The 20,952-nt window shown below is 39.4% G+C and overlaps 1 protein-coding gene across 4 annotated transcripts in view; it reads left to right on the top strand.

Annotated features, from left to right (window-relative positions):
• Window positions 1-20,952, top strand: part of syt1a (synaptotagmin Ia) — a 101,749-nt gene that overhangs the window by 20,112 nt on the left and 60,685 nt on the right. Inside the window, exons 1-2 of one of the 4 annotated variants that reach the window (XM_015029091.1) lie at window positions 6,864-6,978; window positions 7,071-7,148. The gene's annotated coding sequence lies outside the window, so the exon portion shown is untranslated. The other 3 variants (XM_015029071.1, XM_015029083.1, XM_015029078.1) reach the window with 3 other exon arrangements.

The following is a 20,952-nucleotide window of genomic DNA, read 5'->3' on the forward strand; positions in this document are numbered from 1 at the left end:
GTCTGATAAAAATGGAAATCTTGTAGTGCGTTTGGGAAAAGCAGATTATTACCTTTCAGACATTCTGCTATTTCCTTTGGGGGAGTCGACGTCTTGTTTTTGCTTCGTGTCTATATGTTTCCACATGTTTGAGGCAACATTGAAATGTCAGGGTGATGCACACATGCTTGTGCAGCTTATACAGGATAGCGGGTTTGGGATTTTATCTCGTTGTTGCAGCTTATGGATCCACCAAAGCCATAGAGAAATAAATTATGTGTGTTAAAATAGCGGCTAGAGTTCGTATTGTGTTTAGTGAGCACATGATTGCATTTCTGCATGGGATTTGTTATTGGCTATGTTCTATATATGTCAGTTTAGGCAGAAACATGAGAGCTGCTCAGCGGTGGATCGTGACTTTCAATCCTGTGTGGGAAATGCTGCTATTCCCACGCAACCCCCTCCTCTCCTGTCGCTCTTTAACTTTACCTCATTTCTCTCTTAACCTGCTCTCTCAACTATAGCGCATATTAGATTAAAGGTCTTTGGTTGGTTGTAAAGAGAAAATTTAAAAAAGCATTAAAAAGTCTTATTGTTTGAGTGGATGCTGAATGAGATGGAGGTCATTGGGTTAGAAGATCATAGAAAGTTCATAATCAAGCATTATTTTAACACGTTTTTTCTATCATGCTTGTATGAATGCATACGACTTTACTCAGTGGCTCTTAGTATATGAAGTTATACTAAGGTATAAAATGTTTTATTTACTGCTGGTCAGCTGGCTGAAAGAAGACTGCAAAGAATGACACAATCCTGAATGTCCCTTTTGAAGAGCTTTGCTTGAATAACAGCTTAGCAGAAGGCTATTAGAGGGTTTTATATTTATTTTAAGAAAAACTGTGATACTTTATTAGCAATTGTTTGATAAAATGTAGGTTAATGAATGAGATAGTCCACCTTCTAAAGTTGGGGTGAGTACCAAGCATGTAAGTTTGTTCTCCAGTTCTTTTTTTATATGTAAAAAAAATCTTAAATGCCAAAAAAGTGAAATAGAAGCATGTGTGTTTTTAGAAATAGAGTAAAAGTGGAAAAAACAAAGTAGGACTAGATAAAAATAAAAGCAACATTGATTCTGATTTTGTTGCCACCTTTTATGTTTCTCAGTCATGGGTCTCTTATATTCTTGTTTTTTGAATCAGAAACTAGAAAGTTTGAGAACCACTGATGCAGTTCAGAGTGAATATGAACCACACTAGCTGAAAATGTAACAGATGTTGATCCAACCGAGTCTGTCAGATTATCAAGTGTGAAAACACCCTTAGTTGAGGGATCAGACGTTAGTTTTTACTATTAGGTTTGCTCACAACTACGTCCATCTTTAAGAGGAAATATTGTGTCTCTTTTCCACATGCAAAGACAAAGGTTTGTTTCATAGTTTACTCAGAATGTTTAAACTGTAATACAACACATAAAATGATACCCCACCAAACGGATATGATGAATGTGGTTTGGAAAGTTATAAAAATGTTGGTCAGTCAAGAGAGAAACAGAACTTTTTTCTTGTTTTCTGATGATGGTGCAAAACAAATTTAGCATATTCTGGCATTTCCATCTATCTGACCTTGGATGTTCTTTACGGCTGGGCAGTAAAGGGGTTGCTAAGGTAATTCAATTAACAAACCCTCAATGGGCAATGGTAATTACTACTCACTAAATCCACACTAATCTCCCCTCTGAGTCTCCTTTCACACACTCAGCCCCAGGCACTCTAACATGCAACGCTGACTCCTCAACTCTGTCCCAAACAGGATCCATCCAGAAGACGCACAGTTGCTATCTGCACACAAATCTCCAAATCCATCAGGTGTGTGTGCTTTTGTTTCCACCCTGCCTTGTATATTTGTTGTCCAAAACCCGACAGTCATCAGTTCTGGTAAATTCCCCTCACTCTGCTCTCTCTGTGTGTGAATCAATGGGGATCTAAGGTCTTCTCTCTGTAAGGAGGTCATAATTATCACTGCAGACATGACTCGGATGTGACCTGTGAGCAGCAGCTCCTGGTGACTGGAGTTAGAAAAGGAGGAGATTAAGTCTCTCTGAGCATGTTAATTGGACCTTCCACCAAAAACACCTGGATTTATTAAAGTATATCTGAAAGTACTGAAGTACATCATTCATTTAAATTTTGTTTTTGAAGTTCCCACACTGTTTTATGACACCAGGATGGTTTTAAAAGATTCCAAAAACTAGGTATTGAATTTATTCAGATTAAAGGTGAAGTTGCTGATTTTTGTGCTCAGTTGAGGCCAAATTGTCACATAATCACTTTACAAAGTTGTGTTTTAATCAACCATTAATATGACTAAAATGCAGTAGATAATAAAAAAAAAATCAGATTAATTATGTTTTTCAAGAAGTGTAAAATGTGCAGTTGAACAATGATGCTTAAGCAAAGCAATAGACTCAAAAACAAAGATAAAACAACCTTCTACGTGACAAATAAACATCAAATATTAGACAGGATTTTGCAGTTAAATTGATCCCTCTCCTCTGCTAAATTTATTTCTTCCTTTTGTATCAGTCTTAGGATGCACCCATCCTCTCATATAATCTCAAACATGAAAATGAGTTCACTTACTGCACTCCAATCGACTTTCCAGTCATCATATTTATATCCAAAACAGTTAATTTGATATGTTAAGTGAAAGATTTGCTTAATGGATGTGGAGTGGAGAAATCTACTGTAACTGTATAATGCTGGCATGTCAATATGAACCAGAATCTCTGAGAATTGTTTTGGACATCTTCTTGAATCTCTTACAACTTAAGGTTGAAACAAAAGGGTGTACTGTGAGTGTATGTGCTCCTCTTGGTATCATAAAAGATAATTTTGATTATATATTTGCTCATTTCACCAAGAAAATCTTTGAATGTCATAAAACCAGAGAAAAACCTTTAAATATAGAAGAACAGTGGTTGCTGGAGGTTCTTAGACAAATCTACAGTGTTTGCAGGCGAAATCTTCTGACAAAGGTTAATAGTATAAACATGACGAGTCTCTAAAATCTCAGCTGCTAAAAAAGATAAAATGGGTGGAAAACAACCCTCCCCTGGGCTTCCTATTCACCACTGCAGGATGAATTTTGAACTTTAGCCAAACATCTGTGAGACGTCCGTGTCATTGGAAAGTATCGCTCACCCCAGCAGGTGTACTGCGTGCATCGTTGCAGGCTGTTTGTTTGTGTGTGTGTGTGTGGGTGGGGAGTTTGTGTACAGTATGAACCACATGCATGCGAGTGAGAGAAGCCGGCTAGTGGTGAAAAGCTGCACCTGCATGCATTGAGAAGAGTTCTCTGAATAGCTCCATATTTGAACAGCCACTTGTCTACAGATAAAGCTGTAAGTGATTCGTGGCAGCTTCCTGCCTGCGGTTGAGAAGGGTGGAGGGGAGAATCAGAAAAAGACGATGAAATGAGAGCATTAGCTGTAATCACGGCTTCTTTTCTCCATTTGAATGTGCATTTCTCTGTTTCCAAGAGAATTAGTTCTGGAAACTCTGGGTGGGTCAAAGCAGTGTTTCTGTGCCATGAATCAAGTGAGAGTAGTGTTGCTTCTTATGACTAAGGGTGCCACAATCACATCTACAATGGCAGTTTTTAAGAGTCTGTCTTGGCATTTGAGCAGATTGCATCCACCCTTCATTTTGTATCATTAGACATCATTTAATGCATCACAGGTAATCTTGTCAAGACATGCTGATCTCTGATTTGGCTGTTCTTTTTGGCTTCCTCTTACGATAGGTACACCATGTGATTTAAGGTGGATTTGTCACCTAAACTAATCGAGTCAGAATAGAAAAGTGGAGAAGCAGCCGTACAAGTAATACTTGCTATTGATCAAGTCTGGAAATGGATATTTGACAAATGTTTAATTAAACATTTGTCACTTTTAATGTGAGAAGTTTACCAGTGTGAGAAGAAAACTTAATTTTACACATAATCAGGCACTTTAAACTGTACTTGCTTTCTTTTGAAATATTAAGGAAAATTTGAAATATAATACATTATATTTCATTTTTCAGCCATTTAGCATTTACACTTTTGAAAAGTAGTAATCAGTTAACAACTCAGTTTGTGAAAGTGCTTTGAAAAGATTACTGCTGACTCTTGAATGTTTTCTACTATAGGTTGAATAAGACCAGTAATTTGCTGTGTCCAAAGGTGACCTCTGCAATGCTCCTGACATTTGGGAAATTGTCCTTTCGTTCACCTACCTCCTTTTATTCTGCTGCTGTTTTTTCCTTCTAAATGCCATTTCAACCCTCTCAGTCCCGTCCTACTCGGTTAATCTGTCCATTTTCATCTTCCTTTCTTCTTCAAAAGAAGTCGACCATTGACGGGTTTCCAACCTTTGTTGGGTTCACATTTCCTGTCCATTTCTTTTGAAGCCAAGTGTCTCCCATCACACTTAACACTCTTGGAAAGTTTTCAGTTTTCATAACAAAAAGAGACGTGGCCCCTGATGCTGTACTTTTGAGGGGTAGAAAATCTTTTCACAAAGGCCACATTGCACTGGTTTAGTTAGTTGTACCAAAATAAAACTACGAAACATAAAGCCATACTTGAAGGGATTAAAATAAATTCAGCATTGAAAACATTTCCTGTTTCTAAGAAATCATTGTGAAGCCTCCTCTACTTTTGAATACTTTATGTAGCAATGCTTCAAGAAGGTTGTAAAACAAAAAAGACTATTCCTGTATTTAATCTGAAAATGTTGCTTATTTTGTTGAGTTTTTTAACCTTGCATCACTCCTATTTTAACATCATAGCATTGAAATTAAAATTCCTTTTACATTCATTTTAAAGCTCAATTCTGTGTTACTGAATTGCTAAAGCACCATACTTGAACTCAAGCCCTCAGATTCCTAAACCAAAAGTTACTCTTAGTCAGGAGTTACAGTAGCAAAGTGCTGGGATATGAGTTGAACAGACTCGGATATTTTCTTTACATGGTTGCACTCCTTCCTGCTCTCATTAGGGTCTAGCTATAAGACTACTGAGCCACAAATTTGCAGTGGGCGCATCACTCGACTGAGTAATGGAGCTGCCCCAAACATCTACAGAGCACAGCACCTATACCGTACACAGCAGCAGGGAGGCGAGGCTTATTTAAAGAAGAGCAAGCTGTGTGGAGTCCAGGCAGATGCTGGCTGGCAATCATTAACAGAGACGCGCTGTTTGCTTTGCCTCTGTTCCGACTCTGTTGGCCTTTGTCTCTCTGTGTGTGTTTCCATAGTCAAAATCAGCCTGTGGCTCAGTATGCAATAACAACCTGGACACTTCATTTATATTTTATATCATATCAGCCTTAATGCATCTAAAATTAGCAATGATTGATAACAGGATCGTCTGGTACAGTGCTGGTTAAGATATTTCATTGGTAATTTATCAATCAACAGTAAAAAATCTGAGCAGACAAATTTATACATGAAGCTCCATTATTAATATCTACCACTCCCAATACTTGGCATTGCTTTAACACTTGACCACAGTCCAGTGAAGTCAAAAAGTGGTACACAAAAATAAGACGGTATGAAATTTCTCCAGATTAATTTGTAGAAGAAATAAGTCAGAATCTTTGGATTGATAAATGCAATGATAGAGATAATTAGTCAAAAACATTTTATCACCAACATAATCCATACTACCACATTAACTTATTTTCTTTTATTGTTGACAGGTTTCATTTTCAGATCAGTGGGCTGCAGCTCATCCAAAATGCTGCTATTAAACCTAAAGAAACTGAACCATATTACTGGTCACTAAACTGGCTCCCAGTTTGTAAAACGACCAATTCTAAATTCATGCTATAGATCTGGGCGCAAATACTTTACAGAGTTTCTCATTAGGTTTCCATCTTGACCTCTTAGGTCATCAGAGAGCCACTCAGTCAGGATCTGAACTTAGAAAGGTGAAGCAGCATTTATTTTTTTTTATGTTCCTATGCTCTGAAACAAACTCTCTGAAAGTCTGAGATGTGCAGAAAAACTTGGTTCCTTTTCATCAAGACTGAAAGAAATACCTACTTCAGTTTCCCCGTGAATATCAAATGTCATCCCTAAGTTTACCGTTTTTATTTTTATCATATTTACCTGTCTAGTTTGGAAAATCATATAAGAATTATGCTTGAACCCTGCTGGTGTCATTGACCTAGCTATGTCAGCTGAAGTGAAAGAACGACGGTTTGTCAGGTTTTCACTGCTGGTCCTCCTTCGACATTTGCCGTCCCCTCTTTGGGAGATCCGAGTGCCACATCCGGTCAGGCTGAGTGTCTGGAGGATGCTAGGCAGCTCCTCGAGGCAGAGCATTAGCATACACTTACTCTGGGAATGCCCTTGACTAGCTGTCTGTAGAATGGGACGTGAGCAGCATCAGACACACCAGCGACTCCCTGGGAGAGACAGAAATAAATAGAACGAGGTACAGAGGGGGCAGAAATCAAGAAGAATAAGCGGGAGCGAGCAACCTCAAACAGTAATCATATACACTGTGAATGCCTCATTAAGAGTATTCATTAATCCCCCCATCTAGTGTTACTGAGCTTGCACAGGGGCTTTGTTTCATTCTCTCAGATAATATCCACAGAAACGGTCCATAAACCAAGAACAAGTTTGTAAATGATGTGTGGAAATGCACATCTAATAGTACCACCGACTGATATTTGTTTTCATGGAGCAGAAGGTGTGAGTGGGTGGGGGGAAAATGTCAGAAAATAGTGAGCGAGAGATCGAGGGGCTGTGTGCATTTTGTCTGACAGCAGAGGAGCAAGAGAGGGAGCAGTAGGGAAGAAAAAGGAGTCGGAGCGGAGGAAAGGGGAGGGGGCTGGAGTAGGTGGGCGGGAAGAGAGGAGGCGAGTGTCACGGACAGTAAGAGAGGGAAGGAACAGCGAGCCGCTCGCTCGCTTGCTGGAGCTGCTGACTGGGTGTTCAAGTGTGTGATCGTGAGTGCTTCTTGAGCCGTCGTGTGAATAAAAAGGACGTTTCTTTTCAAGCCACTCATGTTTGTTTTTCCCCTTTTTCCTTCTTCTCAAAGTGCAACATCAAGCAGAACTTGTTTGAAGCCCTTCCTGGGATTTTGAAGAGAACCCAAAGAAACACAGCAAACTGCCAGGTAGGAGAAAAATCATTCAGGCATACATTTACATGAAGGCAGAGCTTTTGTTTGTGTTGCTGCTTTGAAATGAATGCATGCCGTGGCTGGCCGCTTGAAATGGAGATTTTTTTGATATGTGTGAGCGCGTCCGTAAACATGGCTCACAGGACGCTGTACTGCAACTGTCTAGAGAAGTCAGGTTGGATTTTGAAGGAAAAAAGAGGCTCTCATCATAAGTGACAGATGTCAAAGGGTTTCCCATTTATTCCTGAAAAGTGATAAAATAAAAGGTTAACTTAGAAAAATCGTTGAAGGTTTTTTCTCGTCTCTCTCCTTTACATGTCCATATTTCTGCACACATTGTTTTTTATTTTGTACTTCATTAATAATTAGTTTTTGGTTAGCATTCTGAGTGGGACCAGGCTGAATTCGGCTCCCCATGGTGGTTGGGATGAGGGTTGGGCTCAGCTCCTCAGTGGAGACAATAACTGAGCTCCAGAGAAGACAACAGATGTGACATATTTACCACTTGTATCCAGTTTGGATCTGGTGTTGCTGCTTCCCGTTTGCCTGTGTTTGCTTTCTTTGTCATGTAATGAGAAGTTAACAGTGTAATCGAATCACTGCACTGCCTTCCCCGCTGTTTGTCATTTCCCCCCTCTGTCATCCCTTATCGCTTCCCCCTCTCTCTTTGGTCTCATTATCCCTGATTCGCCTGAAATGAATGAGTCGGTCTCTCTGCCTTCCTCCATCCATGCATGCTAAGGTGCCGTAGATCTTTTATCAAAGTGTCTGGAGCTGAACAAAGCTTCCCAGCCTCTGTTTTCGTTTGCACGTTTGCTCACTTAGAAACACGAGCGAGGTAAAATCCACTGTGAAGTTTCCAGACTTCAAACTAGTTTGGTGTCAAGTCCACTTTTCTTACATCTTCTACATCCTTACTTCAGTGCTTTGTGGCTCCTTAGAAATACCTTATTGCATTTTCAGCATTCAATGTGAAAATGAAGTTCTTTCTCTTTCCTTTCATCTTTAAATACAGTTGCACACATTAGAATCTCTCCATGTCTCCTTAGTCTGTGTGGTGTGTATCCAGCAGCATTAATAGTTAAAGAAAAGAGTGTTTTTATTGAACAGCTGTTAAGCCATGAATGGTACACTGTACTACAGCAGCGTGCAGCAACATGCTGACCTTCACCTAACCTTGCAGAGCAACAGTGGGTGTTTAGACACTAAATAAAAGATGGCATCATTTACAAATCATATTTTCTCATGAGACGTTTAAAAGTAATCAGCAGCAATCAGTGAGATGCAGAGACGCTGCTTATTTGTTGAGCGGAGCTATGTGTGGACCTCCAGATCGGTTCAGGACGTTAAGGCTTCCCTGGAGGTGAAAGCATCTCAGCCCAGAGCGGCATACGGCTTCTCTCCGTCCACTGGATCCAGACCACGCTCTGCGTGACTCACTGCCTCATCCGCTATGATTGGCTGTCCTTGCTACTCCCAGGAAAGACAGGATGAGGTGGGATCAGCCTTTTCTTTTACAGTTCATTAAAACACAAGAAAGCACAACAAAGTAAGGTTTAGGAGGTTTTACGACGTGCAGCCCTCCTCCCACTGAACTCCTCTCCATCAGTGCAAGACGCTGTGACACGTGTGGCAGCTCAGAGAGCAAACAGGGCGTGGAGCTTCCCGCCTGCTGAGACTCCAGCTTGGTTGGCGCTTTCAGATGGTCCCAGCTGAGCCGAGGTCCGGGCCACTCCACCCAGCCAGGCAGCTGACAAAATGATCGTGTCATATCAGTGAGAAGAGCTTGTGAAGCGCTGGTTCAGAACCATGGACAGCGCTGCTGCACAGCAGAGCAGGAGAGACGACGCTGGGAATCAGCACCTCCTTTTATAGAGAACACCACATGAAATGACATGAATGTGATGCAAAATATTTATTTTAAAAAGCAGTGATGTGGTGATTGGATTATGTTGGTTACGTAGGGAGCAGTTTGTTTTCAAAGTGCAGATTATAACCTGAGAAAATAGACAAGGTGCTCAGGTTGGCTGGCTTACTGCTGTGGTGCAGCTGAATCCTTAGAGCATTTCCTGTAATTCATTGGAGCATTACATTGTAGTTGCTCTGTGCTTAATTTCTTTTTAACACATACCATTGCAGAAAAATTAAATCACCTTAAATTAGACATTTTTGTGCTTTCTAAACATTTTATGTTTTTAATCACTGAATGCCAAACTACCTGCATAAAGTTAGTGATAACTTTATACACAAAAATAATTTTAAATTTTAATGTTTTTAGATGCGTTTGTTTCATTGCCACTATTCTTTATGCTGCAAAATCAATTACCTCCTGAGAGAAATTTGGCTGCATTTTCCTTGAATCAAAACCACAATGTGCTCTTAGCAATGTTTTGGATGAGTGTGTGTTTGACTATACCGTTTAATGATGTTGTCAGTGAAAACACCACTCAGGTGCCATTAAACCCCAGCAGAATATTTGCAGGCATTTATGCAAAATATGGCATTTCAGTTATAATGTGGCGGTTTACATAGAAGTATTATTAAAATGCATATAATAGTTAATGACAAAGATAAATTTTGGGTTGCTAAGAACTAAAATATTCTCTTTTAGATAATATTAAAAGGAGATGGTTGACTATTTGTTGCAGTTTTTTTAATTTATTTTTTTAAAAATAGTTCTCAAAATGTTTACACTTGTGTGTTGAGAACTCAGATGTAACATCATTGTCAAATCCTAAAAAAGAGGATAATAAGTGGAACTTTGTCATAAATCTCAATATAATATGTTAAATAACAGAATGTGAAGAAGTTAAAAAGTTGGAGTATTTGCAAAATTAGTGTCTTCATCGTAAATGCTACGTTGGATACAAATGTTATCTATTTCAGATTAATTTTTAAGAAAATATTTTGGGACATAGTGCAAGTTGTCTTGTGTAAAAAAGAAAAGTTGCTAAGTTACTGAATTTGTTTACCGTTTTTGTTGAACTATGAGCTCTAGTGTTGGAGAATCTTTATTAGTTGAATGATAAATCACAAAGAATAAATTTAATTAGGTGCCAAAATAAAATAATTTCTGTATATCACTATTTGGTTAAAGATTACTGTCACTGATTTTCGACTGAGTTAAAGCACTGAAAGGGGCTCTTAAACTTGATCATTTCAATTTGCCCACATCCAGAGGACTCTGCACACATTTGCGCAGCAGGAAAGTGAAACCAGTCTGGCCCCTGAGCTTTTGTTTCCAACAGTGGACAGCGGACCAGCCGTTCTCCATGTACTGTAATTGAGAGGGCTAATATCCAACCAGGGCCATTTGTATATGTACCCATTTGCATAATCGAATAGGCATGAGTTAAGTGTTTTCCACCAGTGTGTTAATAACACTGTCTGCTAACGTGTGCGGTGTGTTTCATGGCTCATTGCTGCCATCAGATCTATCTGTACCTTTCTACCTGGGATGATTTATTTTTTTCCCATCTGTGCCATAAATGATGCCGGTCTTGTTCCGTTCTTGTTTCTATAGGATGTGGATCTAATGTTGAGATCCCATGTGTGGCCGGTTAGGCAGCTGCTGGGCTGCAGGTAATTTTCATGTGTCAAACAAACCAGACTGGACACGCTGACTGCAACAGAACAGTGAAAGAAGAGATGGCAGGAGCTGAACATATGAAATATAGCTGTATGAGTTTTGTTTTTGAAGAAGAAACTGGATATTTTCCCCAACTTGGTCTGCTGGGGCTGTCTCTGAATCTACATTCTGTCTGCTACAAATGTGATCTGAGAGATACGTTTTATCACATATCTCTGACTCCACGGTATGCAGAGTATTCACCAGAGACCCCTGTTTACAGAGAGGGAAGAGGGCAAAGCTGACAGCATCAGCAAAAGTGCAGTTTCTGCAGCACTGAGTGCACAGGTTACTGAAAGGTAGAAGGAAACTCAAGAGAAGCTCACCTCAGATGTATTTAATAGTTGCATAGCAACAACTCAGAGCTTTTCAGCAGATGTAGCACCAAGCAAAGGCTTGTTTTGTGTTTGACAGAATGTGGAATAATGGGTAATGAAAAGAGGAAAAAAAGCAGTGCAGGAAGACGTCTATTTTAACTACGTTTATTATCTTTATCCTCATTTGGTATGCTGTTTAATTAGAAATGAAAGCTCCCTGCAGCCAGGTGCAGTACAGCAGGATAGAGTGGGGGAATACTACTGGACCATTTCTCTGACAACATGAAAAGCTTGTTGGAATATAAATATATTTCTCTCAACGGTTTTCATTTGTGCCTGATCGATTAGAAATAATAAAATTGTTGGTCTTTTTTCTACCACATCGATGGTAGAAAGAAAAAATGTCTCTCTACAGATCCTTTGTCTGCTGGTATCAAGTCTAGAGACATGTGCTGTAAATCTGAGTTATACATTCTGTTGCTTCTTCCGCCTTGTCATCATTGATGGATCCAGCCTTTATGCTCTGTACCAGAAAATTCTGGAGGAGAATGTCCAGCGATTAGTTTGCAGTCTTAAGATCAAGTGCCCTTGAGCTGTGCAGCAGGAGAATAATCCAAAGCACAACAACAACTCTACACCTGAATGCAAAAACAAAAACAAATGAAGTTTGACAGACCAGTCAGGCTTGTAAACCTTCGAAGGTAGCTGACATTAGAACAAATGTTGGGGTGCCGCATGGCTCAGTAGGAGAGCAGGCGCACCGGATACAGAGTTAGTCCTCAATGCCATTGTCCCTGGTTTGATTCCAGGCCAGGGAGGCTACGAACAACATAAAAACATTAAAAAAGAGTAGACTAAAATAGATGAGGAGCGAGGTGGAGGTATTGGCTGCATTATACTCTTAGGAGGCAACGAAGCTGTGTCATTAAGATTTATTTTTACTGATAACTAATGGAGGTGAGAGGTTTCAGTTTTGAAAAGTAGACGGAGACTGTTTCTCTTCCCTGGGTTGGTCTGTCGACCACCACCTACTTGTGGTCCGTAGATTGACCTGTTAAATAGCTTTTTTGTGGAACGTGACCCATAATTATTTGTAGAAAATATGCCTGTTTGCATATTTTTCCATGGAGCATATCTGAAATACTCAAAGGAAAATGCAGCTTCGGAATCTGAAATAGTTTGGCAAATTGCTACCCGACATGCCATTGGCTAGAGTTTGCAAACCAGCCAATCAAGGAACAGCATTCATTTCTCTATAAGGAAGCCTGTAGATATTATGTTGTGCCGAAATGGTTTCCACTCAGGATAGTAAGATGTATTTGGTGTTTGATCTATTAAAATGAGCAGTTTTAATAGTTTAACAGTTTGACCTCAGTTACATGAAAGATTTTGCTATATACATTTTTTTTTTCTTGGGATTTGGTTTGGAGAATCTCTCAAGAGATCCCCCTTGAGATTTAGGGGGATATCAAGTTTGTTTGGATTTTAGCTCTGTATCATTTATTGTAGTAAAATCGGAAGAAACCCTCAGAGTGTTGTGGGATATCTATGTTTCATGCATTTTGTCATATTCAGGTTTTCGATCATGTTTTTGCTTTCAGTCTAAAGAAAAAAAAGCTGAAATTTGTCCTGTTCGTCCTGCAAACAGAGAAGTTTTCTCCCAAGTCCTCCTCAACATTTAAGCAACAAACAGACGTCGTCTTTGTTTCAGTTGCATTGTTGTCTGGGGTTGCTGGTCTCGTCTTCTATCAGCGACCTTCTGATACGGTCTGCTTTTCGGCGCGGAGAAGATGTGTTCTGTTAGGAGGCCAAATCACAGAACGAAGAAAGTCACAGGGTTATCTATAAATCAGACATGTTCTCCCACCTCGGCCCTTTAATGCACTGACGCACCCTGAAGCAGAGCAGGCTGTGTTAAATGGAGGGTGATCACTGATTGTAGATGTTTTTTTTACAGATGTGGCTCAAAGCACACACACACAACTACAGTATTACATAAGTACATATTGTATTTGTGTGCAAAGTTTGGATTTTTATGCAGATGGAGTTCAAGGTTCTTGGGTTTTTACCACAGACGCAGAAGTGGGTCATAGATAAGGCAATGAAGAAGGATAAATCAAAATTTTTTTGGTGAAAATCTGCACACTAGCCAGGTAAAATGCTTTTGCCTTTCCTCATGACAACCCTCCCGCTCCCCTCCTCTCTGATTTAAAGCGTGTCTGTGTGTTGGGATGAAGTGAGAAGATGAAAGCGAAATATGGAACAGGTGCCCAATATTTCTCACTTTTTTTTACTCATTTAGCTACATCCGACTTCTCCTCACCTGCTCTTAGATCAGCTAAAGAAGGTGAAAGTGTCTGCGTTCACAGAAACACTCCCGACCCCTGTCGTTAACTGCAACACGTCGAGCTCATGCATTATTCATTCCCTCCGCCTTCACCTCCTGCCAAAAGTCGTGACTGACTTTTGGAAAGGGACGAGAAAATCCGAAGCCTTGTGAACCAGATTTGCCCTTCTGCATTTAAATCAATTACCTGAGACCACCTGTGTGTGAAAAATGGTGACACATTGTGATAAACAGCTTCTTACTTCCAGTCTGCTTATCTGCAGTGCAAAGTAAACATCACATGAAGCTAATTGACGGAGTTTTTGCAGACTAATCCAGCCAAGTTTCAACACAAACTATGTAATTAGGACCATAATCTTTAAAATTAATAATAAATCAAGCAGCTCCCTCCACTCAAACCCTCGCCAGTCTCTCTCTGAGCCATAACTGTCAGCATAAATAACCTCTCTGGGTCCTGATATGATAAATCCCCCAGAGAGAAAAATTACCCAGGATGCACACAGAGAGAGAGCGGAGTTCACGAGGAGAATGAGCTGCATGGTCACAGTTCGTTCTCTGCACTAAAATGTCTCCAGGGCGGGAATTCATCCAGAACTGACCTGTTTCACTCCTTTTGAAAACCGGAAAAACATTAGTAAGTTTGTTACACTCACAGCTGCAGACTGGAAGTTTACACTTTACAGAAACATTTCAGTTTGTTGCTTCAAATTGCAACATTTAGAAGCTGTAAGTTATATTTCAGTGGTTGGAAATCAGAAGAGGAGACCAAACAGAGAACAAATCAGAAATGTAATTGAGATATTCTGATCTGACAGTTTATAAACAGAAAATGAAACAAAACTCTGCGTGGAAAACACCGGAGAGAAATCTAAGTGACAAAAATATTCCAGAAACGTCGTCTTCCCATTGACCCAAAAACTGAGAGGGAACACAAAGCTGACGACAGAAAACTCCAACAATGTCTCTCATTTTGAGAAACCAACCAGATTAATGTATCGTATTTTTGGCTTGTGGTCCAAACGACCCTGATGACGGGTCGGCCAGCAAAGTTGTCTTCTCAAAACTTTAAAATCTCAGTTGAATATTATCGTCCTTGGAGTCGCTGTTAAAATGATTTTCTCATTATTTTTATGTGATGAATCATAATTTAAAAATGTTCTGTGTGTGACATGCAGAATTGAATCCAGCTCACTTGATAAAAATGTCTTCAAGCTTTCTCAACCAGATGACATCTAATTAATCACATTCTGTAAATTTGTCTTGCAAACAGTAAAGATTTGAGATGAGGAAAAAATTATCACAAGAGAAACAACCAGAGATCCGTGTTCACACCACCTCTGTAATTGGACACAAAATCTCAAGTCAGTCACATTATTATTCTCGCTGTACTTTGTGTGATTTTCACTGGAAACGAACCTGGAGTTTGTTGCTGGAGCTTGAGGTTTAAGAGCTTTTTCAGGGAGCTGAATTGCACCTTCGGGGCACTTCTTTTCCTTTTTTTTTTTTTTTTACCAGAACACACCAGTCAGATCTGTGACAGCGTCTAACCTCAGGCTCTCCACTGCACCCGTCTCTTACCCCGCCCAGCTTCTCCCTTTTGGCCCATCAATCACTCCGGCCTGCATCACGCTCTAGTAAGCTTGACTGGCACTAAGGAGTGAATCTAGCTTTGCCAACGCTGGGTGTGTGGGGCTGTTTACATCCTCATATTTCCGTTTTCCTCCTGGAAATGTCCTGAAAGGAAGCAAACGACTCAGGATTACTTTAAAGTTCTGGATCAGAGCAGCTCTTTGATTCTGGTAGATTTATCTCATCCTCCTACCCTGATCTTTATCCGCTCTTGCTCCTTATAAAGGCCAAGAGGCTGGTCACATCAGCTGGTCAAGGACCGTCCTTGTCAGGTCATTTGCCGTATAAACTGCCCGTCTCCTTTGTGCCTTTAGTGCTCACTCCGTATCCGTTTATTGATTCCACCGCTGATCCCTTTCAGGCAGGCCTGAACGTGCATCTCTGACTCCGAAACATGTCGCGCTGCTCATTACAGCATCTGAGCGGCGTCCTTCTTTGTATCAGCACGATGAGCGGTGACGGCGCTCTGAGTCGTGTCCTTTTGTTGTGTTGTGGGTTGTTGTTTACTGGAGTGAACTGGGAGCCGTTTGTAAACCAAAGGCTGAGCCGTAAAGCCGAGTTAGGTCCAAGGTTGAGCGCTGACCCAATGTTTTTTTTCTTCTTCTCCTTCTTCCTCACACCACATGGCTCACTTTTTTTTTCTTTGAATCAATGACCCAGAAAGGCACACTCCCTCTAAAATCATTAAATGCATCATGCATTTTCTCCTTCCTGCTCATGCCTGATTGATAACGAGGCAGTAATGGATGTTTTTTTTTTTTTTTTTAACTAAAAATGATAATTAAAATGTTGTGGAAATCCAAACTAGATCATTTCAGGCCTAGACTGTTAATTTTAATTCATGAGCCAGGAATGTCTTGAGAGGGTAATGAACATCATGGCCATCCACATTTATAAACCAGAGTAAATTAGAGCTGTGACAGCCTCTAATTAAGTCTCAAGTCAGAGCGAATGATTATTTTGCTGTTTTGTCATGGAAATGCAGAAAGCAAGGACAGAAATAAGGAGATGTAATTGGAGTGACATGCGACAGGATGAAGACAAAGTTCAGCAGGGAGGTTGGAACTGAAAGTTTTGACTCTTTAGAGGAGGTGGGAATAGGATGAAGGTTTTTTTTTTGCAGAGGCACCAGATGGCCCATCTGCTCCTATTCTGGCCAAGAAAGGCTCTTTGGCTTCTTTTGTCCTGCTTTCACAGTGTTTGTTCAGTCTTTCTGGATGACTCCCCACCCACCTGCACTCCGGTTCGCCTTCTTGTCCCTCACAGAGAGTCATTTCAAGACATCAAACACCTTTCCACCAACAGCGTGGAAAGGTACAGAATTTGATTTGATTTGTTTTCCTGGTCGGGATGGTGATGATAGAAAAAGGAACATTTCCATACTTAATATCCTATTCCTCCTGTCTGCAGAAGAAGCCCAAATAATCACCCCTCCACCACCGTGCTTGATAATACTGCCTATATACTCCTTTGATATATTACCTTGGGATATTTAAATTGTGGTGCCGCACTTTTTCAGACTCATTTGATGAAAGAATTACAGACTGAGTAAGTTTGGCCTTTTAAGCCTCCTCAGATTGATGGACAGCAGCTGATTTTCTAAATCACTGCTGATGTCTCTGCTTTTTGGTAATTCCTTCAAGCACCCTTACAGGCTTTAGAACAGCAATCTGACAAAAAACTTAGGCTTTTAAGAGCTTCTCAGACTTTATGATGACTAATTAATCAAGTGGATTTGATTAGATGCACCTGGCCTCAATTTTTCCTCTTAATCCTTACAGAATAGGTCCTTCTTCTTAAAAAATCAGGTTCTACATTTCGTGCAGCTTTTGCCGTTTCCAGCGTTTGCTATTATACATTCTGCTAGCCAGCAGCTTTTTAAATTTGGTGTTATGTCTCTGACCATTGGCGTCGTGATACAAACATTTCACTACTTTTTGTTCTTTGCTATGACTACAGCAAAACCAAAGTCAAAAGTCATGTCTTCTGTGGTTGACTTAGGTTTAACATAAAACAAGAACAGCAACCAAAAGAATTGGACCAAACCTTGACCTGGCTTATTGGATATACGGGATATTTTTATGGGTGTTTCTATAAAATTGTTCTGGTATTAAAAGGTTCATTCTCATCTGACCATAGTATTTGGTTTCACTTAAGATCTCAGGAACATTTGGCAAACATCTTTCATTTATGTTTGTGATGGTAGGACAGAAAAAACGTTTCTCTGGCATGCCTCCCAAACATCTGATCCAATAAAAAAATGTTGCTTACAAATCTCATTAACTTGACAGAAATGTACTGGGAAGAAATTTAAACTGATTAAATTAATAATTTGTTATTCCAATCATTATAATAAATCTCTCCTATTCTCAAATTGAAGATTGTACTAAAAAAAAAGTTCAGAGTGAGATTTTAAATTGCAATAAAACACATTTTAAAACAACCGATTAAAAACATTTATTTTTAATGTGGAAAGAAAAAATGCGATATGTATTGAGTCTCATTAAATAATAAGTAATACAGAATACATATTACAAAATAATACACCAAGATCTTTGTTTAAAACAGATACTTTGCTTTAAATTATCATTTTTGAGCATTTTACAGACATTTTCTCTAAAACGGACTCACGTCATACAAGAAAAGAATATTTTTTTAATACTTAACCTTGCCCCTCCACACAATCTCTGTTCATGACATGTTCTCCCTTGAGACACTTGAATAGAAATGGCCCATTAAAAAAAAAAACCTGTCCGTGGCTGTATGACTAATATAAGCCATCCTGTGTTTGCAGCTGTTTATTTTTTCCTCTAATTTGAGCAAAATCTGCTCAGTTGGAAGCAGTTTCTTTTTCCTGTTTTTATTTATTAACCTAACATGTGGCTTAAATATGTGACAAGCTAAGAAAAGGTAACCTAACACAAATCTGTTTAGAAATCTGTCCCTGCAGCGTTTGTGGGCTGGAACATCTGTTATGGCCTGTTCTAATAAACAGGCGCCTATAAGTTCAGTTCAACATGGAAACAGAGATTACAGGCATTAATTGTAAATGAGGAGAAATTCTGCAAGTATTTCAACATACAAACTATTGAAAAGTGAGATAAAACAGAGCACAGGTTGTGTTCCTGCTGCTCAGATAGTCTGTCAAACTAAATGTGCTTCTATTTGCATAAGAACTAGAAGCCCCGTCTTACGGGATGGATCCTGTCATATCTCTATTTTAAGGGTGGCTAAATTTTCTCACTAATTCCCAATGTTCTGAAATGTGTAAGAGACGGCTTAACACCGTGCACCATCTTCGGTTTCTATGACGACCGTGATCCCTGTATAATAATCGGATTCCCACCGTAGCTGTTAAAACACTCGTTCCTGCTCGATCTAGGCAAATTACAACAAGAAAAACTGTGATGAGGAATCTTGACTGTTCTGGTAGACAATTCTGTGAAGATCTGACGGGTCAGACCCCAACACGTCTATTCATAACCACAGCGAGGCTTTGGTTTTGAATGAAAAGAAAGATTTCAGGTGTGCATTTTGATTTAAGAGGAACAGAGGAAGAAAATGAAGACTGCATTAAGCAAATTAAAAACATTTAAAGTGATTTTTGACAGTTATTTATCCCTGGATTCAGCTCCTTTTTGCTTTCAATTCAAGTTCAAAACTACTTTATCATAAAGTTGTAGCTCATCATCCAAGTATCTTCAAGGAGGAGTCGTGCATGGTGAATCTGAAGAGCCCTCTGACTGAAGACTGTTTCTTAATCACATAATAGTTTCATAATTATTAGGACAACAGAGATGATATTCCACAGTGACACTGTAAGTTGTTGCCAAGGACTACTAATCCTCTGCTAATGTCAAAATGAGGCAGCAGCATAATTTTGTTAAACAGTGTGTTTGTTTAAAAGCAACAGCCTGAATGAAAAACCAACGTAATCCAGTGGAAAGTACTTTAGTTTGAATAATTGTGCCTCCTCTAACTTCTTGAAACGTACAACTGGTGCTAAAAATGATTAATTTTGAGTATTCAATGAAAACTTCCACACTGAAGAGAGTTGTTAAGTATCAGTATTTACTAATTAGGAATAAGTGGACATTTTTAATTTCCCAACAACATGCTATTGTTGTAATTAATGCTTTGGTTTCATTTTTAAGAAGAAATAGCCTTTTCTTATGTTTTTATGAACAAAACATAAAACATTAATGGGTATTGCTGGAAACTGGGCATCAAATGAAATTCCTGCCTAAATCCTTGGGCTGCATAAGTTTGTTTTTTTTGCACGTTTCTTTTAAATATGATTTGAAATTAGACAGAAATAGGTGACTTGTTCTGCATATTGTGTTCACACCCAGCTCCGCTGTACCTCCATGTTGTAGCGGTTTTACTTGAGTTGTTTTTAACCTTGGATATTAAATGTGAAAGCACCTGAACACATTTGTAGAGGAATAACAGACAGTGTCATGACAGTAAATATAATGCAGATAATGAAAATGGGGCATCCTTCAGAGTACGAAGAAGCTACTCTGTAAGAGACATCCACCCAGGTTTAATTGCATCCTCCATTTCCAGTCTCTGGGTTTTGTTTTGTCATTTTTTTCCGTCTTGCATTATATCTGAGAGCAAAGGGGCTGACTCCATTAATTCTTTTCACTGGCACTGTCTTCGCCTTTCACATTTATCTCCAGCTCAGCGTATGACAACTATAGATCCTCTCTCCTTTGCACAAGACAAATGACCTTATTACCAAGGAGGACCATTCAAAATAGGATCATGTCAGGCATGGCGAAATGCTTTTGAGAACGAACAGAGCAGCTCCGTGAGCCGTGCGCCGTTTCTCTGGGAAACCATCAAAAGGCCGTTTTACAGACCAAACGAGTTTTTAGAGCTTGTTTGGGCTTTCAGCTCGTATCAAGAGGCTCATCCAGAACCAGCGCTAAAGTAGACAGCAGTATAATCCAATACTGTCCAGACATTTCTAAAAGACTCCCTTCAGCAGAACACAATTGTTTTACCACAATGAAGTTTCTGGTTTACTGGTAGGTACTTGTCTTGCTCGTCACTTTGTGTGTAGTTTTCAATGTGCTTGCATGCACTCTTTCCCCTCCATATGTTGTCATAGCACTGAGGGCCAGAAAGATAGGCCAGGCACGCAATGTTCTCCCTAGTGGGAAATTAGCGTCCTCATGCATAATTGCAGGATAAGATAGCAGAGGCAGGATGCATTTTCCTCAGTCGTGTACATGTAGCCCTGAAGCCCTGCTACATTATCTGCACATCACTGTGAGGAACTTTCTTTGCTGAATAATTCATTCTCACAGCTGTTTGCGCAACAGTTGCAAACCAGGTGAGTTCAAGCAAGTCAAACAAAAGACGTCGTCCTATAAAACCAGAGCTGTTCTCATACGATTTATTTTTTTCTTTAGAGAAGAGTGGGAGATAAACAAGGCCACTGTGTGTAAGTGTCCAATCACAAATCATCAAGGCTAAACCATGATGGCAGATATTAAAAGCATGACTGATGGGCTAATAAACCTATCATATTTGTGTCAGTCATCCAGAATGGACTCCCTGTCCTCAAAGTGGTTTCACTGGATTTGCATAAATTCAATATTCCCACACAGATCACCTATTACTAAAAAAAAATAAATATTTATTAGTTTATATAAACCTAAACAATTTACATATTAGAAAATTACAAAGGAATTTTAAAAATCATTTCTAAAGATTCTAACAGCATTTCCTCACCAGCTTTTTACATTTAGAGATTGAAATACATCTTGGCTCATTCTTTACAAAATAGCTGAAGATCAGTCAGATTAGATGGATCTGTTTTCATATTTTTTCCTCATTTGAATGTCAGTTTGAACTTTGACTGGG

Source organism: Poecilia latipinna, unplaced genomic scaffold, assembly GCF_001443285.1.
Source record: "Poecilia latipinna isolate Pla-1442-1.1 unplaced genomic scaffold, P_latipinna-1.0 Scaffold9, whole genome shotgun sequence".
Taxonomy (NCBI): domain Eukaryota; kingdom Metazoa; phylum Chordata; class Actinopteri; order Cyprinodontiformes; family Poeciliidae; genus Poecilia; species Poecilia latipinna.